At 38.6% G+C, this 25,608-nt stretch overlaps 1 protein-coding gene across 1 annotated transcript in view; it reads right to left on the bottom strand.

Moving 5' to 3' along the window:
• LOC130682824 (serine/threonine-protein kinase TAO1-like) overlaps positions 1-25,608 on the bottom strand; it is a 232,708-nt gene that overhangs the window by 123,411 nt on the left and 83,689 nt on the right. The window contains exon 6 of the mRNA XM_057497772.1: positions 23,597-23,688. The gene's annotated coding sequence lies outside the window, so the exon portion shown is untranslated. The remainder of the gene's footprint in view (positions 1-23,596; positions 23,689-25,608) is intronic.

Raw genomic sequence — 25,608 nt, 5'->3', positions numbered from 1 at the left:
TTCTGATTCTGTTTATGTCTGTAGACTCTGTTTTTTCTCTTGATAAGTCTGGCTAGGGGGATATCTATTTTGTTTACTTTCTCAATGAACAAGCTCCTGTTTTCATTGATTCTTTCTATTGTTTTATTTTTCTTGATTTTACTTATTTCAGCTCTAATCTTTATTATGTCCCTCCTTCTACTGACTGTGCGCCTCATTTGTTCTTGTTTTTATAGTTTTATTGTGAGTTAGACTGTTCACATAGGATTGTTCTTCTTTCCTGAGGTAGGCTTGTATTGCAATATACTTCCCTCTTAGCACGGCCTTTGCTGCATCCCACAGATTTTGCAGTGTCGAATTATTGTTGTCATTTGTCTCCATAGATTGCTTGATCTCTGTTTTAATTTGGTCATTGATCCATTGATTATTTAGGAGCATGTTGTTAAGCCTCCATGTGTTTGTGGGATTTTTTGTTTTCTTTGCATAATTTATTTCTAGTTTCATACCTTTGTGGTCTAAGGAGCTGGTTGGCACAATTTCAATATTTTTTAATTTACTGAGGCTCTTTTTGTGGCCTAGTATATGATATATTCTTGAAAATGTTCCACGGGCACTTGAGAAGATTGTGTATCCTGCTGATTTTGGGTAGAGTGTTCTGTAAATGTCTGTTAGGTCCATCTGTTCTAATTTGTTGTTCAGTGCCTCTGTGTCCTTACTTATCTTCTGTCTGGTTGATCTGTCCTTTGGAGTAAGTGGTGTGTTACAGTCCTAAAATGAATGCATTGCATTCTATTTCCCCCTTTATTTCTGTTAGTATTTGTTTCAAATATATAGGTGCTCCTGTGTTGGGTGCATAGGTATTTATAATGGTTATATCCTCTTGTTGGACTGACCCCTTTACCATTATGTAATGTGCTTCTTTGTCTCTTGTTACTTTCTTTGTTTTGAAGTCTATTTTGTCTGATACAAGTACAACTCCTGCTTTTTTCTCCCTATTAGTTGCATGAAATATATTTTTCCACCCCTTCACTTTAAGTCTGTGTATGTGTTTGGGTTTGAAGGGAATCTCTTGTAGGCAGGATACGGACACATCTTGTTTTTTAATCCATTCAGTGACTCTGTTTTTTGATTGGTGTGTTCAGACAATTTACATTTAGGATGATTATCAATAGATATGTACTTGGAATGATGGTTGTAATTAGGGAGAAAGGATAGAAAAGCAGATCTGCTATCTAACTCTGTAAGCCCAGTGTGCAGGTAGAAGCCTCTATGCTTTGCACTTGTAGCCGATGTAGGCGGGGCTGCCCTTTGGCTGGCCTGGTGCAATGGCAGAGGCAGCCAATTTTCGTGCTGGTGCCGGCTGGGAGAAAGGCACAGCAGGCTGTGTATCACAGTGGGGGCCTCAGAACTGGGTAGCCAGCCAAGAGCATGGAGCACCTGAACCTCCTGAAAGGTCCCAACCTTCTCAGCAGAGCGCACCTGGACAATTCTGTCCACCTGTCCTTTCTCGTGAGCAGCAAGCTCTGTGCAGTCCTTGCCCCTTTAGCAGCCCCCTCACTGTTAAGAAGTCTCTCAGACTCTCCACCTTTCTTTTGTCCCAGAGCTTCCAGATGTGGATCCTGTTTTCCACAAGCGGCTGGAATCTCAGTCTCTCCAAGTATTCCGCCTTTCTTAGTTTTCCAACCCCACTAATCTCCATGGCACCATGTAATGTAGGTTCCTGCTCCAGAAAAGATCTCCAGAGCTGGGTGTTCAGCAGTCTTAGGCCTCCACCCACTCCCCACTCTGTTTCTCTTTCTCCCGCCAGTGAGCTGGGGTGGGGGAAGGGCTTGGGTCCCGCCGGATCATGGCTTTGGTACTTTACCCTCTTCCATGAGGTCTGTTCTTTTCTCCAGGTGTATGCAGTCCGGCACAGGCTTCTTTCCTGTTGGTCTTTCCAGGATTAGCTGTATTACAGATATTTTCATATTATATGTGGTTTTGGGAGGAGGTTTCTGTCTTACCTCTCATGTCACCATCTTGAATCCTCTCTGTGCTTCTAACATTTTAAGAGCAACTGCCCATTAGGGTGAGTTCCTGAAAACTCTGCTTTCCTTTTTTCTTTTCAAACTCTCCATCTATCCACAAGTGAGTTAGTAAAAATATGTCAGAGTGGAAACCATGGAGTCAGACTACTTCTGCACAAATCTTGACCCACCACTTACTAATTCTGTGACCTTAGGAAAGTACTTAACTTTGCTCAACCTAAATCTCAGTTTGCTCCTGTACACAGTGGGGAAAACAACAGTCCCTATTTCACAGGACTACTGTTAGACCAAATTCAGTATCACATGTAAAAACAGAGGAGGAATCTCCTGCCTCCATACCATTGTCAGTAACGTCATAACAGTTATCTTTTTAAAACTGGATCTTAGCAGATTCCTTCTCCACTTTAAAATGTGTAACAAATTCAACGATGATTATCATTGTCATTATGACCACTGTCACTATCATCATCATCATACCTTAGTACAGTTCAACAAACATCACATTACCTCACTATCCATAATCACTGAAGTCTTTCTGTTCTGTGGCTCCACTGAGTAAGAGGGGGAAAAAAAGCAATATATAGAGAAAACTTGAGATGCCTCCAACAAGGTTTTGTCATCTCCTAGACATTTGGGCAATTTAAGTGTATCCTTTTATCCTTTTCTTCCAAGTATTCCTTACAAGTATTTGGCAAGAATTTGATAAAAACTTTCAATTCTCATGCATATATATTTTCCACAGGATTGCAGAGCATTAACCAAATGACTGAAGTCCACGGACAGTCATGCCCTGACACAGAAGCATGAAGAGAGAGGAACAACTCTGAGGTCCATTAATCCTTTAGGGAAAGGGCATTCCTCAAATTTACTTAACTAAAAGGGCTTACAAAAATCCAAATACATAAAGATGATGTTAATAACAAAAGTATTGGTAAATTAAGTCAGTATATTCTGCTTAAGGAGAAAAGTACGAAATAAATTCAAATTTCTGAAAAATAAGCTTCAGCTGTCAAAAAAATCTAATGTAACAAACATCATCTTCCAATTGGCTTAAATGAGAAGGTATTCCTAGATTACCAATGAATTTAGAAAAGAATAGACACAGTGGCAGTAAGAGCACAGTTGCCTAGACACCATGTAATGTAACCTAATTCAGAGAAAGATGACCATTTTAAATAAGCTAGAAAGCTGAATAGGGACAACCACCTGTTACAGGAATATGCAACCAACAGGACACAAAACACATCACTACCCTCAAGTTCTTGGGAAGAATCCCCTTTACCTCTAATTTAATAACATAATGACAAAAGAATTGCAATGCAAAGTGAGAAAACAATACCTAAGTGATCACAACCACCTATTTTAACAGAGCTCATCACAGTGATGAAACTGAGAATCCCAAAAGGCCAACAAAAACTATGCCTAATCTTAGAAGGCTAAGAGAAAGAGGGAATATTTCTACTCTGAAAATAGTTCAGGGACTTTCCCCACATGCTCTTCTACACTTTAACTTCTCTGAAACCACTCATTGTTGTCCAACAAGACAGTCAACTCAAACACAAATCAAATGACTAAAATAATTTGAGTTGTAAGTATCAAGTACTGCTCTATGTAATATGTAAGTATTATCTCATTTAATCCCCACAGTAATGCCTCTTACAAATGAAAAATCTAAGACAAACAAATGTTTCAGAACTTGCTCAGGGTCACAAAAACAGATAAGTGATGGAGCTGGGACAGGAATCCAGGCACTATGCATGCAAAGCCTTCAATCTTACATTACACACTATCCTGCCTATATCACAATGTGGGTATTAAGATACAAACACACAAGTCAAATCCTCTTCATCTAAACTACATGATTTTAAACTTTTCTTTTCACCCATTGATTTTAAACTTATTTTCTTTTCACCCATTCTCCTGAAATAATTTCTTCATTAGACACTTGAGGAATCTCCTGCCTCCATACCATCCTCAGTAATGTCATAACAGTTATCTTTTTAAAACTGGATCTTAGCAGATTCCTTCTCCACTTTAAACCTTCCAGTGATTGAATAACATGTATATATGTTTTTCTTCCCAGCCAGGCAGTAAACAACTTGAAGAAACCCTTATTAATTTTTATAGTTTTAGATAACACATTTGATGAATTACTGATTTGGCTGGGCTCAAACCTAAAGCCTTAAACAGACCTCCAAACTCATCCATATTTGCTCCTCTATTCACATCACAGACCCTTCTAAGCTCTGACACTTAAATGTATTAACTCTTAGTGTTTATGACAGGTATTGAATGAACACTATGCTAAGAGGATTTATATATTTGTTTAATCTCAACAACCTAAAGAAATGGGAATTTTTATTCCAATTTCACAGATAAGGAATTCGATTTTCAAGGAAAGTTATCTACCTTTGAGCACGTTACAGAACAATCAAAATTTACACCTAAAATAACTATATAAAGGAGAATAAATGAAGTCGATAGCAGAAGGAATGAAATAATAAAGATCAGAGCAGAAATAAATGAAATAGAGACAAAAAAAATAGAAAAGATCCATGAAACTAAGAGCTGACTCTTTGAAAAGATATTTAAAATAGACAAATCTTTAGTCAGCCTCATAAATTTAAAAGAGGTCTCAAAACCAAACTGAATGAGAAGTTACAATTGACCCCATACAAAGGATCATAAGAGACAACTAAGAAAAATTATATGCCAAAAAAACTGGACAACCTAGAAGAAATGGATAAATTCCTAGAAGCATACAGTTCTTGAAGGCTAGATCAGGAAAAAGTAGAAAATCTGAACAGACTGATTACTAGTAATGAAATTGAATCAGTAATGAAAAAACTCCCAATAAACAGAAGTCCAATTCCATATGGCTTCACAGGTGAATTCTACCAAACATTTAAAGAAAAGTTATTATCTATTATCATCAAACTATTCTAAAAAATTGAAGAGTAAGGAATGCTTCCAAACTCATTCTATGAGGCCAACATTACTCTGACACCAAAACCAAAGACACTAAAAAAAAATTAAATTACAGAAGAATCTCCCTGATGAACATAGATGCAAAAATCCTCAACAATGTATTAGCAAACTGAAATCAACAATACATTAAAAGGATCATTCATCATGAATATTTCATGGATGGAAAAATGATGCAGTAAGTACTAATCAATCATCAGGATACACCACATTAACAAAATGAAGAATAAAAACCATATGATCACCTCAACAGACAAAGAAAAAGCATTTGACAAAATTCAACATCCATCCCTGATAAAAATTCTTAACAAAGTGGGGACAGAGGGAACACACCATAACATAACAAAAGCCATATGTGACAAACCCACATTTAACATCATACTTTATAGTGAAAAACTGAAAGCTTTTCCTCTAAGGTCAGAAACAAGACAAGATGTCCACTCTCACACTTTTATTCAATGCAGTACTAGAAATCCTACCCACAGCAATCAGGTAAGAAAAATAAATAAAAGGAATCTAAATTGATATAAATAAGAAGTAAAATTGTCACTATTTGCAGATGATATACTATATTCAGAAAACCCTAATTACTCCACCAAGGAACTATTAGAACCAACAAATGAATTCAGTAAAGTTCAAAATCAATACACAAATATCATGCAATGTTTTTTATTATTTTACTATCACACAAAATACAACATACATTAGTATACAAAATCAATATATAGAAATCTACTGTTTCTATATGCTAATAATGAACTCACAGAAAGAGAAATTAAGAAAACAATCCCATTTACATCTACACCAAAAAGAGTAAAATACCTAGGAATAAGGTGAAAGACCTGTACATTGAAAACTATAAGACAATGATAAAAAAAATTAAAGATGACTCAAATAAATGGAAAGATATAGTATGCTCACTGGATTTAACAATTAATATTGTTAAAATGTCCATAATACCCAAAGCAATGTAAAGTCAATATAGTAACCATCAAAATACCAACAGCATTTTTCACAGAGCTAGAACAAATAATCTTAAGATTTGTATGAAACCAAAAAAAGACCCCAAATAGCCAAAGCAATCTCAACAAAGAACAAAGCTGGAAATACAACTATCCCAGATTTCAAACTATACTACAAAGTTATAGTAATCAAAACAGTATGGTACTAGCCCAAAGTAGACTAATAGGTCAATGAAACAGAATAGAAAGCACAGAAGTAAACCCAACTTATATGGTCAATTAATCTGTGACAAGGGAAGCATGAATACACAATAAGGAAAAGACAGACTCTTTAATAAATAGTATTGGTAAAAGTGGGCAGTTACATGCAAAACAATGAAACAGGACCACTTTTTTATACCATATACAAAAGTAAACTCAAAATGGATTAAAGACTTAAATGTATGACCTAAATCATAAAACTCCTGAAAGAAAAGATAGGCAGTAAACTCTTAGACATTGGTCTTAGCAATACTTTTTGGATATGTCTCCTCAAGCAATGACAACAAAAGCAAAAATTAACAATTGGGACTACGTGAAACTAAAAATCTTTGCAAAGTAAAACTATCAACAAAAGAAAAGGGAATCTACTAGATGAGGGAATATATATGCAAATAATGTATCTGATAAGGGGTTAACAGTCAAAATATTTAAGAACTCATACAACTCAACACCAAAAACACAATCCAGTTAGAAAATGGGCAGAAGTTCTGAATAGGCTTTCTTTCAAAGAAGACATACAGATGGCCAAAGACACATGAAAAGATGCTCAACATCACTAATCATCAGAGACTACAAATAAAAACCACAATGAGGTATCACTTCAAAGCCAATCAGAATGGCTAGTATCAAAAATACAAGAAATAACAAGTGTCGGCAAGGATGTGGAGAAAGGGGAACCCTGGTGCATGTTTGTTGGCAGTGTAAATTGGTGCAGACCCACTGTGGAAAGCAGTGTGGAAAAATAGCAAATAGAATACCATACAATCGAGTAAGTCCATGCTGAGTATTTATCCAAAGAACATGAAAACACTAATTTGAAAAGATAAATGTTTACCACAGCATTAGCTACAAAAACGAAGATATAAAAGCAACCTAAGTATCTGTTGATAGATGAATGGATAAAGAAGATGTGGCATATATACTATGGAATATTACTCAGCCATGAAGAAGAATGAAATCTTGCCATTTGTAACAACATGGATAGACCTAAGGGTATTATTCTAAGTGAAATAAGATAGAGAAAGATAAACATCACATGATTTTGGTTGTATGTGGAATCTAAAAATAAGACAAACAAAACAGAACAGAAACAGATTCCTAAGCAGAGAAAAAACTGGTGGTTTCTTGGGAAGAAAGGGGTACACAGGATGGGTGAAATAGTTAAAGGGTATTAAGAGGTACAAACTTCCAGTTATAGAATAAATAAGTCATAGGGACATAAAGTACACCATAGGGAGTGTAGTTGAAAATATTAATTTTGTATGGTGATCAATGCTAACTACACTTATCCTGGTTATCATTTCCTAATGTATATAAATGCCAAATCACTATGCTGTAAACCTGAAACTTATTTAATATTGTATATCAACTATACTTCAATTAAAAATAAGTAAATTTTTAAAAAAGGTAGAAAAGCAAGAAGGGACTTGCCTACAGATTTCAGATGGTTTTTAATTTACCTATATCCAAAAAGAAAAAGGCATTAAGAAAAAAAGAAACAGGATACAAATTATTTAATTACTTAATTACAAATCACTATGTCAAAATACAAGTTTAAAATAGAAATAAACTGAAATGTTAACATTGTTTTGAAAAAAAAAAAACTGCTCTCCTAACAAGCTCTTGCTGAATTACTCCAGTGGCGGTCATCCTAGATATTCTCTCTGTAGGGAATTTCCCATGTCATCTAACTCCTGCGTATAAGTACTCAAATTCAACTTCATAACCAGAAGTTTCTGAGACTCTTTCATGAGGTTCATGTGGTCAAAATTTAATAATTGTAAAAGATTCAACAGAGTAGTTGCAACAGAGACTGCCTGGCCTACAGAGCTGAAAATATGTGCTATCTGACCCCTCAGAGAAAACATTTGCCAACTGTTGCTTTAGAGCATAAACCTTTCAAAAACGGATGCTTACATTTCTATTTAAATTACACAGAGTATGATATATCTTGCACCATATACTTATTATTATTTTTTTTTTAGATAATTATTTTTTATTGAAGGGTAGTTGACGAACAGTATTACATTACATTAGTTTCAGGTGTACAACACAGTGATAAAACATTTATATACATAATTCTAGGTTCCAGCTATCACCCTACCAAGCTGTTATAATATCTTGACTATATTCCTTATGCTATACATTACATCCCGGTTACTTACTTATTTTACCATTGGAAGTCTGTCCTTTTTTTTTTTTTTTTTTTTTTTTGTGAGGGCATCTCTCATATTTATTCATCAAATGGTTGTTAACAACAATAACATTCTGTATAGGGGAGTCAATGCTCAATGCACAATCATTAATCCACCCCAAGCCTAATTTTCATCAGTCTCCAATTTTCTGAGGCATAACAAACAAGTTCTTACATGGAGAACAAATTCTTACATAATGAATAATTTACATAGTGAACAGTACAAGGGCAGTCATCACAGAAACTTTCGGTTTTGCTCATGCATTATGAACTATAAACAGTCAGTTCAAATATGAATACTCATTTGGTTTTCATACTTGATTTATATGTGGATACCACATTTCTCTCTTTATTATTATTATTTTTAATAAAATACTGAAGTGGTAGGTAGATAAAGGTAGAAAAGATAGTTTAGTGCTGTAAGAGAGCAAATGTAGATGATCAGGTTTTAATAAAATGCTGAAGTGGTAGGTAGATAAAGGCAGAAAACATAGTTTAGTGCTGTAAGAGAGCAAATGTAGATGATCAGGTGTGTGCCTGTAGACTATGTGTTAATCCAAGCTAGACAAGGGCAATAAAACATCCACATATGCAGAAGATTTCTCTCAGAATGGGGGGGGTGAGGTTCTAAGCCTCACCTCTGTTGATCCCCAATTTCTTACCTGATGACCCCTCTGCGACTGTGCCTGTCTTAGGTTGTTCCTCCCTTGAGGAATCTTAACCGTCTCTGGCTAACCAGTCATCTTCCGGGGCCATACAGGGAAATGTAAAGTTGGTAAGTGAGAGAGAAGCCTTATTGTTTGAAATGGTTAGCTTTTTATTTCTTTGCATATTTATGCCCTGTGGCTTCCATGCCCAGCATTTGTCTCGAGGTATCTTTACCACGAGGAAGAATTATGATACTCGGTGAATTTGATATGAGGCACGAATTCTATTTAAGGGTTGTAATTAGGAAGGAAGAAGAAAAGCTATAGAAGTAGCAGGCGGAAGAAAACATGGGAAGATTGATTATTTCTTTGACATATCTTCTTGTAGAGTAACTTCAGCATGGATAGGTTTTAAGCTACTACTTAAATTGCACACACACATTAACATAATAGGAGTATAGTTACATAACCAAAGCATATCTGTAATTACCAGCCATCTTCAGTGAAACCAAGAAAACCAGTTAGGCACCTTAGGCATTTGTGAAAACTTATCTATGAAATGGTGGATATTGTCCAACTGAACTTGAACAGTCTGAGAGAAATCAGACAAATTAAAACAACCCATTCCTGGGGACTGTTCACATCCCATATGTTCTTTTAACAGTAAATAGTCTGTAGTTGTAAGATTTTCGAGTGCTACAATTTGCACTTCTCCTAATTCTTGGTTGAGTTCCAACAGTATAGATCCAGTCAAATTTGTTGTTTTACTGTATGCACAGGCCAGCTTAGATATCTCCTTCTTCATTCCCATGGCAAGTCCAGGAGCTGGTGGGATGAGTGCATCTACAGCTGTAGCAGTACGTGGATCTTCGTTTTTTGATGATCATCTTCTGGCATGAGTCTTCCAGAGAGTGCTGATGTTGGAAGTTCTTTTTCATATCGTATCTTAGTTCATTTTCAGGGTAGCCCAGTTAGGCTTTGATCTTCTGTATAAACACAAACAGACCCTTTGCCTACACTTTTATATGCCCTTTATACCCTTGTGTAGAACTCATTGGAGGTTACCACACAGGAACTGCCCTTTTTTATTTTGTTTTGTTTTCTTTTGTTTTGTTTTTGGAATCACTAATCTACACTTACTTGACGAATATTATGTTTACTATGCTCTCCCCTATACCAGGTCTTCCCTATAAAACCCTTTACAGTCACTGTCCATCAGCATAGCAAAATGTTGTAGAATCACTACTTGCCTTCTCTGTGTTGTACAGCCCTCCCTTTTCTCCTATCCCCCCATGCATGCTAATCTTAATACCCCCCTACTTCTCCGCCCCCTTATCCCTCCCTACCCACCCATCCTCCCCAGTCCCTTTCCCTTTGGTACCTGTTAGTCCATTCTTGAGTTCTGTGATTCTGGTGCTGTTTTGTTCCTTCAGTTTTTCCTTTGTTCTTATATTCCACAGATAAGTGAAATCATTTGGTATTTCTCTTTCTCCGCTTGGCTTGTTTCACTGAGCATAATACCTTCCAGCTCCATCCATGTTGCTGCAAATGGTTGGATTTGCTGTTTTTTTATGGCTGAGTAGTATTCCATTGTGTATATGTACCACTTCTTCTTTATCCATTCATCTATCGATGGACATTTAGGTTGCTTCCAATTCTTGGCTATTGTAAATAGCGCTGCGATAAACATAGGGGTGCACTGATCTTTCTCATACTTGATTGCTGCATTCTTCGTATAAATTCCTAGGAGTGCAATTCCTGGGTCAAATGGTAAGTCTGTTTTGAGCATTTTGATGTATCTCCATACTGCTTTCCACAATGGTTGAACTAATTTACATTCCCACCAGCAGTGTATGAGGGTTCCCCTTTCTCCACAGCCTCACCAACATTTGTCGTTGTTTGTCTTTTGGATGGCAGCCATCCTTACTGCTGTGAGGTGATACCTCATTGTAGTTTTAATTTGCATTTCTCTGATAATTAGTGATGTGGAGCATCTTTTAATGTGTCTGTTGGCCATCTGTATTTCTTTGTTGGAGAACTGTCTGTTCAGTTCCTCTGCCCATTTTTTAATTGGGTTATTTGTTTTTTGTTTGTTGAGGCGTGTGAACTCTTTATATATTCTGGACGTCAAGCCTTTATCGGATGTGTCATTTTCAAATATATTCTCCCATACTGTAGGGATCCTTTTTGTTCTATTGATGGTGTCTTTTGCTGTGCAGAAGCTTTTCAGCTTAATATAGTCCCACTTACTCATTTTTGCTGTTTGTTTTCCTTGCCCGGTGAGATATGTTCAAGAAGAGGTCACTCATGTTTATGTCTAAGAGGTTTTTGCCTATGTTTTTTTCCAAGAGTTTAATGGTTTCATGGCTTACATTAAGGTCTTTGATCCATTTTGAGTTTACTTTTGTATATGGGGTTAGACAATGGTCCAGTTTCATTCTCCTACATGTAGCTGTCCAGTTTTGCCAGCACCATCTGTTGAAGAGACTGTCATTTCGCCATTGTATGTCTATGGCTCCTTTATCAAATATTAATTGACCACATATGTCTGGGTTAATGTCTGGATTCTCTAGTCTGTCCCATTGGTCTGTGGCTCTGCTCTTGTGCCAGTACCAAATTGTCTTGATTACTATGGCTTTATAGTAGAGCTTGAAGTTGCGGAGTGAGATCCCCCCTACTTTATTCTTCTTTCTCAGGATTGCTTTGGCTATTCGGGGTCCTTGGTGTTTCCATATGAATTTTTGAATTATTTGTTCCAGTTCATTGAAGAATGTTGCTGGTAGTTTCATAGGGATTGCATCAAATCTGTATATTGCTTTGGGCAGGATGGCCATTTTGATGATATTAATTCTTCCTAGCCACGAGCATGGGATGAGTTTCCATCTGTTAGTGTCCCCTTTAATTTCTCTTAAGAGTGACTTGTAGTTTTCAGAGTATAAGTCTTTCACGTCTTTGGTTAGGTTTATTCCTAGGTATTTTTTTTTTTTATGCCATTGTGAATGGAGTTGTTTTCCTGATTTCTCTTTCTGTTGGTTCATTGTTAGTATATAGGAAAGAAACAGATTTCTGTGTGTTGATTTTGTATCCTGCAACTTTGCTGTATTCCGATATCAGTTCTAGTAGTTTTGGGGTGGAGTCTTTAGGGTTTTTTATGTACAGTATCATGTCATCTGCAAATAGTGACAGTTTAAATTCTTCTTTACCAATCTGGATTCCTTGTATTTCTTTGTTTTGTCTGATTGCCGTGGCTAGGACCTCCAGTACTATGTTAAATAACAGTGGAGAGAGTGGGCATCCCTGTCTAGTTCCCGATCTCAGAGGAAATGCTTTCAGCTTCTCGCTGTTCAATATAATGTTGGCTGTGGGTTTATCATAGATGGCCTTTATTATGTTGAGGTACTTGCCCTCTATTCCCATTTTGCTGAGAGTTTTTATCATGAATGGATGTTGAACTTTGTCAAATGCTTTTTCAGCATCTATGGAGATGCTCACGTGGTTTTTGTCTTTCTTTTTGTTGATGTGGTGGATGATGTTGATGGACTTTCGAATGTTGTACCATCCTTGCATCCCTGGGATGAATCCCACTTGGTCATGGTGTATGATCCTTTTGATGTATTTTTGAATTCGGTTTGCTAATATTTTGTTGAGTATTTTTGCATCTACGTTCATCAGGGATATTGGTCTGTAGTTTTCTTTTTTGGTGGGGTCTTTGCCTGGTTTTGGTATTAGGGTGATGTTAGCTTCATAGAATGAGTTTGGGAGTATCCCCTCCTCCTCTATTTTTTGGAAAACTTTAAGGAGAATGGGTATTATGTCTTCCTTGTATGTCTGATAAAATTCCGAGGTAAATCCATCTGGCCCGGAGGTTTTGTTCTTTGGTAGTTTTTTGATTACCGCTTCAATTTCGTTGCTGGTAATTGGTCTGTTTAGATTTTCTGTTTCTTCCTGGGTCAATCTTGGAAGGTTGTATTTTTCTAGGAAGTTGTCCATTTCTCCTAGGTTTCCCAGCTTGTTAGCATGTAGGTTTTCATAGTATTCTCTAATAATTCTTTGTATTTCTGTGGGATCCGTCGTGATTTTTCCTTTCTCGTTTCTGATACTGTTGATTTGTGTTGACTCTCTTTTCTTCTTAATAAGTCTGGCTAGAGGCTTATCTATTTTGTTTATTTTCTCAAAGAACCAGCTCTTGGTTTCATTGATTTTTGCTATTGTTTTATTCTTCTCAATTTTATTTATTTCTTCTCTGATCTTTATTATGTCCCTCCTTCTGTTGACCTTAGGCCTCATCTGTTCTTCTTTTTCCAATTTCGATAATTGTGACATTAGACCATTCATTTGGGATTGCTCTTCCTTTTTTAAATATGCTTGGATTGCTATATACTTTCCTCTTAAGACTGCTTTTGCTGTGTCTGTCCCACAGAAGTTGGGGCTTAGTGTTGTTGTTGTCATTTGTTTCCATATATTGCTGGATCTCCATTTTGATTTGGTCATTGATCCATTGATTATTTAGGAGCGTGTTGTTAAGCCTCCATGTGTTTGTGAGCCTCTTTGCTTTCTTTGTACAGTTTATTTCTAGTTTTATGCCTTTGTGGTCTGAAAAGTTGGTTGGTAGGATTTCATTCTTTTGGAATTTTCTGAGGCCCGTTTTGTGGCCTAGTATGTGGTCTATTCTGGAGAATGTTCTATGTGCACTTGAGAAGAATGTATATCCTGTTGCTTTTGGATGTAGAGTTCTATAGATGTCTATTAGGTCCATCTGCTCTACTGTGTTGTTCAGTGCTTCCCTGTCCTTACTTATTTTCTGCCCGGTGAATCTATCCTTTGGGGTGAGTGGTGTGTTGAAGTCTCCTAGAATGAATGCATTGCAGTCTATATCCCCCTTTAGTTCTGTTAGTATTTGTTTCACATATGCTGGTGCTCCTGTGTTGGGTGCATATATATTTAGAATGGTTATATCCTCTTGTTTGACTGAGCCCTTTATCATTATGTAGTGTCTTTCTTTATCTCTTGTTACTTTCTTTGTTTTGAAGTCTATTTTGTCTGATATTAGTACTGCAACCCCTGCTTTCTTCTTACTGTTGTTTGCTTGAAATATGTTTTTCCATCCCTTGACTTTTAGTCTGTGCATGTCTTTGGGTTTGAGGTGAGTTTCTTGTAAGCAGCATATAGATGGGTCTTGCTTTTTTATCCATTCTGTTACTCTGTGTCTTTTGATTGGTGCATTCAACCCATTAACATTTAGGGTGACTATTGAAAGATATGTACTTATTGGCATTGCAGGCTTTAAATTCGTGGTTACCAAAGGTTCAAGGTTAGCCTCTTTAGTATCTTACTGCCTAACTTAGCTCGCTTATTGAGCTGTTATATACACTGTCTGGAGATTCTTTTCTTCTCTCCCTTCTTGTTCCTCCTCCTCGATTCTTCATATGTTGGGTGTTTTGTGCTGTGCTCTTTCTAGGAGCGCTCCCATCTAGAGCAGTCCGTGTAAGATGTTCTGTAGAGGTTGTTTGTGGGAAGCAAATTCCCTCAGCTTTTGTTTGTTTGGGAATTGTTTAATCCCCCGTCATATTTAAATGATAGTCATGCTGGATACAGTATCCTTGGTTCAAGGCCCTCTGTTTCATTGTATTAAATATATCATGCCATTCTCTTCTGGCCTGTAGGGTTTCTGTTGACAAATCTGATGTTAGCCTGATGGGTTTCCCTTTATAGGTGACGTTTTTCTCTCTAGCTGCCTTTAAAACTCTTTCCTTGTCGTTGATCTTTGCCATTTTAATTATTATGTGTCTTGGTGTTGTCCTTCTTGGATCCTTTCTGTTGGGGGTTCTGTGTATTTCCGTGGTCTGTTCGATTATTTCCTCCCCCAGTTTGGGGAAGTTTTCAGCAATTATTTCTTCTAAGATACTTTCCATCTCTTTTCCTCTCTCTTCTTCTTCTGGGACCCCTATAATATGGATATTGTTCCTTTTGGATTGGTCACACAGTTCTCTTAATATTGTTTTATTCCTGGAGATCCTTTTGTCTCTCTCTATGTCAGCTTCTATGTGTTCCTGTTCTCTGATTTCAATTTCATCAATAGCCTCTTGCATTCTATCCATTCTGCTTATAAACCCTTCCAGAGTTTGTTTCATTTCTGTGATCTCCTTTCTGGCATCTGTGATCTCCCTCCGGACTTCATCACATTTCTCTTGCGTATTTCTCTGCATGTCTGTGAGCATGTTTATGATTCTTATTTTGAATTCTTTTTCAGGAAGACTGGTTAGGTCTGTCTCCTTCTCTGGTGTTGTCTCTGTGATCTTTGTCTGCCTGTAGCTTTGCCTTTTCATGGTGATAGGAATAGTTTGCAGAGCTGGGACGAGTGATGGCTGGAAGAACTTCCCTTCTTGTTGGTTTGTGGCCCTCCTCTCCTGGGAGAACAGCGACCTCTAGTGGCTTGTGCTGAGCAGCTGCGCGCAGACAGGTTTTCTGCTTCCTGCCCAGCTGCTATGGAGTTAATCTCCGCTGTTGCTGTGGGTGTGGCCTGGCTCGGGCAGCTACTCCAAAGTGGTGGAGTCGCCTTGGAGCAGGAGCAGCTGGGAGGCTATTTATCTCCGTAAGGGGCCTCCCTGCTCCCTGCAGCCCAGGGGTTAGGGTGCCCAGAGATCCCCAGACTCCCTACCTCTGGATTAAGTGTCCCACCCTGCCCCTTTAAGACTTCAAAAAAGCACCCGTCAAAACAAAACAACAACTACCAAAAAAAAAAGAAAAAAAAATTTTTTAATTTAAAAAAAAAAGGTGGTCGCTCGTTTTTCTTTATTCTCCGGTGCCAGCATCAGGCCTGTGCTCACCGGTCTTGCTGCCCTGTTTCCCTAGTATTGGGGTCCCTATCCCTTTAAGACTACCAAAAAGCACTTGCCAAAACAAAACAGCAAAAAAAATAATAAATGGGCGCTCGCTTTTCTGGTGTCCTCCTGCGCCAGGCCACCGGTGTCCGCTCACTGTTCTTGCTGCCCTGTTTCCCTAGTATTGGGGTCCCTATCCCTTTAAGACTTCCAAAAAGCGCTCGCCAAAACAAAGCAGCAGAAGAAAAAAAAAAAAAATTGGTCGCGCGCTTTTCTTATGTCCTCCGGTGCCCGGCCTCCAGTGCCCGCTCACTGTTCTTGCTGCCCTGTTTTCCTAGTATCCAGGGCCCCCTGGGCACATACTGTGTCTGGGCCCGGATGGCGGGGGCTGGATGTTCGGCAGTCCTGGGCTCCGTCTCCCTCCCGCTCTGCCTATTCTTCTCCCGCCGGGAGCTGGGGGGATGGGGTTTGTATCTTACCCCCTTCTGCTGTTTGTGATAAGAACAAGTTCTGAGTAGGCACTTATTCAAGAGAAAGGAGAATGAAGCCGACCTGAACCCATATAGCAGCCTGATGCAAGCCTGGCTAAACCTAAATGAGATCAGCAGAAGCCCACCCAACCCACAGATCTGGCAGCAAGATCATCAATGTCTGTTGTTGTAAGCCACTGGGATTACATCTTTCTTTGTTGTACCTCATTATTGCTGATCGACGTGGGTACGAATTCAGTTGGAGGCACTGTGTCATGGAAGACAGTACAGTGGTGCAGAGCTTAGATCTGGAGTCAGCATGTTGGAATTGGATCCTGTTATTTATGAGCAATACAAACTTGAGAAAATCAGGAAACTACCCTGAGTGTTTCTTTCACTAAAAAAGGTAGATGATGAGCATTATAATCAATTGATCCTCATTATTACTAGATTCCATATTTTCAAATTCACCTAACTGCTAAAATTTATTTGTAACCCCCAAATCCAGACTTGTGGTGCTTGTCGCATCATCCATGGACGTGGCAGTGAAAAAAAATTTGAGTCACCTGACGTGTGTGTTTTCTGCTGAGGCTGAATGGGATGATGCTCTCTGTCTTCTTGCTTCAGCTCTCAGACTGCAAACAAGTGTCCTATCTGTGGTCTACGTAGTGCCATGTTTTTTTCATTTTTTGTGCTTTTTGTTGGTACTTAACTTGACCCCTGTGTGAGGTGCTGAAATGCTCACTGTTATTTCTGAGCTCAAGAACGCTACTATGTGCCTTCTGGGGAAATTAAGTATGTTAGATAAGCTTTGCTCAAAGCTGAAGTTATAGTGCTGTTGACTGTGAGTTCGGTGTTAATGAATCACAATATGCACTAAATCTTTAAACAGAAACACACACGAAACTAGGTTAGCTATTGATCAGTTGACAAAAAGTGTTGTAATCGGAGGCTCACAGGAACCTAATTGTATTTCTTCCAGAAACAGCAGTTGGGTATTCACTAATTCAGTAACATTTACTGTGAATAATGAGAATTGACCTCCAATAAGAATAGAGTGCACTTACCTGGTAAGTTTCTTGTGAAAGTAAAGTAAGATACTATGTCATATAAGGTACTTAGAAAGCTGCCTAGAGTCTAGGAAATGCTTATAGATCTTTTATTTAATCATTCTCAAGACTCTATATGATAATCACAAGAAAGTAAAAATTACATAAGTTGAAGTATTCTGCGATGGGCACTGTCATTATTATGTTTACAGATAAAGACTTCACTGATTTTGCAACAGGGAGGGTTTAAGATAGAAAGTGCCTGACCTCTAGGGCCAATATGGGGAGGAGAAAAGATGTCATCCAAAGATTTTTATCCAGGGATCCAAAGAGACCAGCAGATGTTTGGAAAGGTATTTAGACCCTGTGACCATTATCATTGTTACTTGGACACCTGAAAAGGTTCGGTCCCCTGGCTTATTTCTTAAACACTCTGCCACAGTGATTGAGGGATCTTAGTCAGTGGACTTTTTGGGAGGGCCACAGTGACTGGAGGGAGCCAGGGGACTTCATCTCTGGCATTTTCTGCACAACGCAGAGATAGAACTGTCACAGTCTGCTCCTGACAGTTCCACAGGACTGAAGGTAGCAATCACAACACTCACCTCCTCAGAGATGACTAGTGCAATCACTGCCTTGCACATTTTCAGAAGCAGAAGCCTGAGGGGTGCTAGTGAGTTCCATGAAAGATTTTTTTTTTAAATCATTACAAAACTTTGTTGAGGCATAATTAGAGCATAATTTTCTTCATGTTTCCTGCACTTATGGTTCATTGAGACTCTTGGATCTGTGATTTTAGAGTTTTGATCAAATTTGGAAAAATTTCAACCCTTATAAAGTGTCATTATTGTTTTTCTGTCTCCTCGCCCCCTCTTGCCCCTGTTAGGATGCTTGAAGTTGTCCTACTGCTCAGAGATGCTGTGCTCATCTGTTTTCCTTTTTAACTCTGTTAGATTTTAAAACAGTGTCTAGGGCCATGTCTTTGAGTTCACTCATCTTTTCCTGTGCAGTGTCTAATCTGTCATTGACCCAACCAATGTATTTTCTTCTCACTCACTGAAACGTTCCCTTCTAAAAATTCAATTTTGAGTTTTTAGAAATATCTTTCATATCTCCACTTAGCTTTCTGAATATATGGAATATAGACAAAATAACTGTTTTGATGCCTTTTTGTGATTATTATAACATCTTAGTCAGTTCTGGGTCAATTTAGATTGCTTTTTCTCTTCATTATGGGTTATATTTTCTTACTTTTTTTTTGTATGGTTGGTAATATTTTATTAAAGCCCTAGCATTCTGATTTCACCTTGTTGAATACAGCACATTTTTGTATTGCTATAAATTCTTGAGTTTTGTTCTGGAACCAATAAAGTTATTGGAAACAGATTAATTCTTGTGGCTTTTAAGAATTGTCACATGGGATGAGACTGGTTGTTTGTCGTCTGGTGCTAAGCATTCTCTGCTGCTCAAGCAAGCACATTCTGTGTACTCTATCCAATGCCTGTCAGTCATGAGATCTTCCAGGCTGGCTGGGTGTTTCATGCACTATTCCCAGCCCTGTGTGCATGAAGTCACTGTTATCTTTTATCCTTTCAGGTGATTCTTTTCTTGGCCTCTGGTAATTTCTTCACACACACGCACTGGCCAATATCTAGGTGCACACTTGAGGGGACGCCTCTGGAGTTTTCTCTCTGATCAGCCTCTCTCTTTTCTGGTACTCTCTCCTAAAAATTCAAGCCACCTTCATCTCCCCTGACTCCCAGCACTGCTTCCTCAACCCAACAAGGCCTTCATGGTTCTAGGGTCTCCCTGTCCTTCTGTGACCTGGACACTCTTTCAAGGTAGTAGCCTGGGCTAATCATAGGGCTTACCCATCTTTATCTTCTCTCAGAATTACTTTCCTTCTGCTAGATGTCTTGAAAACGGAATCAAGGAAGAACAGCTTGCCTTCTATATTTTGCTTTTGGATTTTCAGTTGGCCAGATTTTTCTTTTAAGCATTGGAGTTGATGTTTCAAGGTAAAATAACAGCTTGACTTTTTAATATTACATATGAATTCATAAATGCCTGAGAGGTTAAAATTTTCCTTGCCTATAAATTGGGGATAGTGCAAATAGTCTTCAGGGTTGGAGAAAAAGTGTGGTGTCTTTAAATGACCTTAGTCATTATTAGTAGCTAGTATTGGCCTTATCCTAATCACTCATACACATGTGTTTTTCTGGATCGAATGAGCTATGAAATGGAAAAAAGACTTGGAGAGAATGCACAAGGCTGGACTAGCTTCATTGTTTAGGAATTTAGGCAATAACATGGAGTAGTGGGAAGATTGGGGATTTGGAATGAAGTTGTCTTAGCCTCCATCATTGACTACTTCTGTGGCTTTAGAAACATTTCTTTTCTTTCTTGAGTCCCAGTGTTCTCATCACTGAGCACAGTGTGTCTGAGAAGATTCCTGAGCTAATGAATATAAAATACCTGGCACATTGGAGAAACACAGTCAGTGGTGGGGGTATGAGGAGTCATACAGTGTAGTGGCTTAAAAGCACATATTTTAAGCACACAGATCTGAATTCAAATACTATCTCCATTGGGTTAATTTTTTAACTCTCTGGGATTCAGTTTCATTTGGTGAAATAATGATTCCTACACTTAAAGAAGCAGTGAAAGATCAGAGGAGATAAGGTATGTGTCACATTTACCCCAGTGCTTGACATACAGTGTATGTTAACCGAATGGTAGTTGATATGTATCATCATATTTTCCCCCACTTTGCTTTTGCCAAGCACTTAGAATGTAGTCAGAGATTTCTTTTTCAATCCAGATATTAATATGTACCCCAAAGTGTTTCCAAACCCTAGCTGCTTGTCAAAAATGAATACTGTGTGCCACTTTGATTGACTGTTCTTTTCAGAGTGCCTTCCTTGTGGCAGGTTGTTTTTCTGTATGTGTCACAAAAATACTTAATGATAGATGCTAATCCTTAAGGCACTCTTTCTATTAACGATGTCTAACTGCCTGTATTCTAAAGCTGAAGTTCCTTTTAGGTATTGTAAGCACTCTTAATTTCATTCCCCTTTTTACCATCTAAGTGTCTGACCTTGAAAATGAAAGGTTAACTGAAAGAAAAACTGTATGTATGTATATATGTGTGTGTATAAAGATAGCTATGTATAAAGAGAGATGATGAGCAGTTAGAAAGATGATAGACATGGAGGCTCATATTTAATTATCAGAACACAAAATTATAATGCCATAAAACCCTAGTCTTTTTAAGTTTATGTCTTCTTTTTACATCTAGGACTCTATGCAAAGGCGTAAGCTTCCTCTGCCAACTCCTGTCTAGCTAGTAAAAAATTTGGACTTGTCTTAATAGTTAACCTCCAGATCATGTGATGTAATTTCTGTAGGTTGGCAAAAACCAAGTAACAGTCCCACACGTCTGCCACTTAAGTAAGAGATATATTACTTTAACTAAAAGGGCACTTGTTTGAACAGAAATTCTACTAAACATCAAATCAAAACCAGGGATTTGCCTAAGGTCAGCCTTGTCTGTGTTATTCAGTCAAAATCTGCTCTTCAACTTCAGATTTAGCCTTTGGAAGGCTATACAACAATTTTCACTCTATTTCTTCAATCCCTGAACTTACTGTGAATGTATGAAATAAAACAACTCCATGAAAAAGCATTAGAAATAAAAATGTAAGTAAGGGGCAATCCGCTTAGATGAGCTCCTGCCCAGGATACGCCCCAGGCTCCTGCGTGACCTTCATCACACACAGTGGGAACCATAGTAGCCACAGCAATGAGGAGCTTTGGATCTGACCATGGACACTCTTGACCTCTGACTCCTCTGGTCTTGGGTGAAAAGTTGTGCCACAGAGCATGAGATCGGATTTTCCAAGCAGGTGCCAGAAAGAGCAAGGTGATTAAATGCAGAGAGTGTAGTGTTGTCTCACTCAGTGAAATCTGGCCAGTTGGAAGAAGACAGGAGGCAGTCAATGTATCAAGTATTCCATTCCTTCCCAAGAGCCTAACTAGGTATGTCCCATGTCAGAGCAACCGGCTGTGTTTCCTGGTAGAGATGGAATGGCTTCATAATTCACCAGCTTGGATTTCTTCCCTGCTTCCCCCCTTCACTTCCTTTACTCCTACTCTTGTTTGGTTGGAATCACATCTCTCTCTAATCAACATCCAAGCTTTGACTCAGGCTGTTTTCTAGGGAAACTGGGATAAGACAATTGGTTCCAGGGGTGCTCCTAGAGAGCAGACCTAAAGGTCAAGATTTATATTAAGATTGACTCTCTGTCTAGAAATAATAGGTACACCACTGGTGCAGGTACTGGCAGTGTTAAGAACAACTGGCATGTGATGGCATCATAATTACTAAAATTTTCATTTGTAGATAATGTGATGAGGTACAGGATGAAGTCAAGTCATGGCAGAGTCAAAAAGCTGCTGTATGAATCCATATAAAGTAAATTATAATAAAAATTATACAGGGTGGTAGTTCCTTTGGCCATCACTGGAGGCCTTGCAAGCAGAAAGCAGGCTTAATGTAATTAGTTATCAGGACAATGTCTGATATGAAAATCAGAAGGCCATCATGGCAGTTTTGTCTTCTGCAACCTCAGAGCAATGTGTTCAAAGATAACACAACTTCTTTTGAACACTCAGTACAACCATGCTTTATTGTCTTCAAGACAGCAATCAGAGCTAAGTCTCAGCACAAACCAATGAGGAAATTACAGTCACTTCTCCAGTAATAAATAGTCCACATCTCAAAAAGAATGGCAGGACATGATTAATAGATGCCAATAGGAAAACATGCGGGAATGAATGTTGAGGGTACTGTACACAAGAGCATGGAATGGAATGTTGCAAAAGCAATAATTCACTCGCATGAGGGCACTAAGGTGTTGTTTGGGATTTGGTGTTCTGGGAAGGACATCTCAAATTATCTCCAATAGTACTGTGCATAGCTCAGAAGGACTATGGACTGATTAATAGCTGACAGTAGTCAAAGTAAAGATTCCAGAACTGCCTCCTTGTGCTACTGGAGAAGGATTCAAAAGGCTGAGAGAGGTAGGAGTGATAGAATGGATTTACTACACAAGCTGAGAATCCATCACTTGAGTATATTCCCTGGAAGGCCAGAGCACTCCTTTCTCATTTAGGGCAAGGAATGCACTGGTGAAGGGGCTGTTAGCATCTTTGAGACCCTGGGTAGTGGCTCACCTCTACAGGCCATGAATTGAACCCCCAATGTCTTACAGATAATAGGATTCTGGACAAGCAGAGACCAGGCTTTAAGACTTAAGCATCATAAGCAATGTAGATCAAAGGATCTAAAGTTAGAGTAACAATAACAGTGTGCTGACCCACAGGAATGTATGGCTATGGCTAACACAACACAGAATTCCTGGAGGGAGATAGGTGGTTACCTAATAAGGTATTGCTTGAGTTCCAAAACCAGAAGAAATTAGATCTAGTGAGCAAAGGCTGACATCAGTCACCAAAATGGAAAAATCACCAAATCTTATCCAGGTCCCAGGCCTAACTTAGTTTACAGACCTATAGCCCATTGATCAAACGGGAGGCCATGTCCACTTGAAAAAGGATCCTGTGGTGTCACCAAACCTATCTATAATGAGTATTCTTCCAATCCTTCCCCAGAGAAACCTGTGTCTGTCCCAAAGTGAGTATGCAGTGGGGAAGTGAGCAATCAGACTTTTGAAAACAGATATGAGGTCTAAATTGATACAGATAGTAGGGAAACTAAAAAGCCATATTAGTCCTCCAGTTAGAGTAGGACTTAGGACTTACACAAGCTAAGTGGTGAATTATCTTGTCTATTGTCTTTCTCAAAGTAGATATAATGGGTCCTCATGTTCATACCATATATGTCCACTCATCACCCTGTGCTTGTTTGCCTGCTCTCCAAATGAATAATTAGGAGTGTGCACATGCAAACACACACACACACACACACACACACACACACACACTTAGCAGCAATCAGTACTCTTTCACTGGTTCCTAATTGATGAGATATTGACATTGTGATAGGGACACCAAGTGGAGCCCTTGAAATTGCCCCTGCATACATACCAAAATAGCAAATCAGAAGCAATATCTAATTCCTGTTTGGCTGATATAGGGATTAGTGCCTATGGGTATCACATCCCCTCAGCCATCCATTACCTGCAGCTTTAGCTGTGGTGGAGAGCTTCTAGGTACAAGAATATCATCCCACTTCAAAGAACTCTCATGCTCATTCCTTGCACAGATGAAGCCTGGAAATGGGGAACACAAGGAGTTAGCGCCCCACAGTCATCATCCACCTGTGAGCGTGGGTATAAGCGGGCAAACATCCCAGCCTCTCACATTCTTTGGTGGGAAAATTCTGAAGCTTATTCTACAGAGTTCATTAGTCAGTTCCTAGAAAGATTAACCACCAGTATCCCACAGTAGCTCAATAACACAAGATTTACTGGCTTTCCCTCCTTTCACACCCACTTCCTCCACTACCTCACTTTTAATTCCCAAGATCATTTCCCAAATAAAGTATTTGATCCCAGCTCCTTGTCTCATGCTCTGCTTTTGGTGAGATCCAAGCTAAGACACTGCTGCCATCAAAGATGAATGGTCCATGAGGTCGTGGTCTCCCCATGTCCATTCAGTTCACCTTAAACGAGGCCTGCTCTGCCATGGTAATGTCAGTGGTCTAGTGTAAGAGAATCAGGTGGTCTTTGGTGTAGTGGTGGTGCTGGAAGCACTGTCTTGACCAGACACAGGCAGCACAGCCTCCAGCTCTTTCTCTGCAGCTACTGATTAGGCAAACACTGATTCCCCTCTATGCCAATTAAGAGTGAGCATGGACAGCAGACAGACTTTACGCAGCAAGAAGAGCAGTATATGCTCACTTTCTTGCCTCAAACTATGGAGGATACATACAGGTCCAACAGGGTGGGATCCTACCCATCCAGCCTGATTCATGTACTGCCAGGAGCAGACACTGATGCACTAATTATAGGACCATTCTTCATGGAGATCAGCCAGCCAACTGATGGCAAGTGATTACATTTGATCCCTTCCACAATGGAGTGTTAATTTTCTTTACCAAAAGGCATACATATTCCATATAAGGAAATTCAGGGAGGTTAATAAATACCCTTTGCATGACCATTGATAAATGATAGACAAACAGACGAGAGAGAACCACCAAATGAACTTCTTTCCCTTTCTTTGAAAGGACTAGTCAAAAGGAGGCATGGGTTGATTGAGCCTGATTGAGGTGTCCTGTATGACCAAATAACTGATGACGTATTTTTACTGAGCTGTGACTAGCTCATAGATGGACCCGCTTATATTTGCTTTGTACCTTTTTCTCTGATCACTTAACTATTCCCTCAGTCTCACTGCTCTGATTCATATGTCCCAGTAAAGCATTAGTACATGAAGTTTCCCATAGGCTCTGTTTTCTAGGGAACCTAGACTGGGTCAGTTCCTTCCTTAATGAGTGCACAAAGCCTCACACTAAGAGTTTATTCAATAAAATGTTTCCCCATTGCCAAAAAAGTCTTTATGTTCATGACTCAAAGAGGATGTAAGCATGTAGTTAAATCCCTTAAAATCATGGCAGATAGCAAGCTTAAAGGCTTGGAGGGAGCGTTTCACCTATGTCTTCAGAGATAGCAAATCAACAAAAAACCTGGCTCCAAAAATGTCCTAAAAGAAAGCAATAATTCATTCAGTTTCATAGGGTATAAGGACATAAGAAGCAATCTGACATCTGACAGTGCCTGGGCATTATTTTTCATGAACATTTACAAATAAAAATAACACAATTTTTAAAGACAACCAAATTTTAACAATGAAATAATAATAACTTTAAAAATTAAATTTAATATTTAATCTTTCATCCTGCAAGATGAGGTGGTGATACTAGCCTCTGGCTTTGGTCTTGGCCACAGAGTGGTTCTTGGTCCTTTGACAGTTGTCCAACATGAGTATTTAAGACACCTTTACAAGTTTATCCCCTTCTTTAAAGGCTGCTGAATAGCATTTGTTAAACATACAATATAGAGGAATCTGGAGTTTAGCTAACAATGTTCATAGTAGTAATAGTAATGACTAGTTAAATGTATTGAACACCTACTTTTTACAGGCACTCCACTTATCACTTTAAATGCACAATTAAGTTTAATCTTCAT

Source organism: Manis pentadactyla, chromosome 3 (assembly GCF_030020395.1).
Source record: "Manis pentadactyla isolate mManPen7 chromosome 3, mManPen7.hap1, whole genome shotgun sequence".
Lineage (NCBI taxonomy): Eukaryota > Metazoa > Chordata > Mammalia > Pholidota > Manidae > Manis > Manis pentadactyla.
The sequence above is the reverse complement of the archived record's forward strand: the minus strand, read 5'-3'. Positions and strand labels throughout refer to the sequence as shown.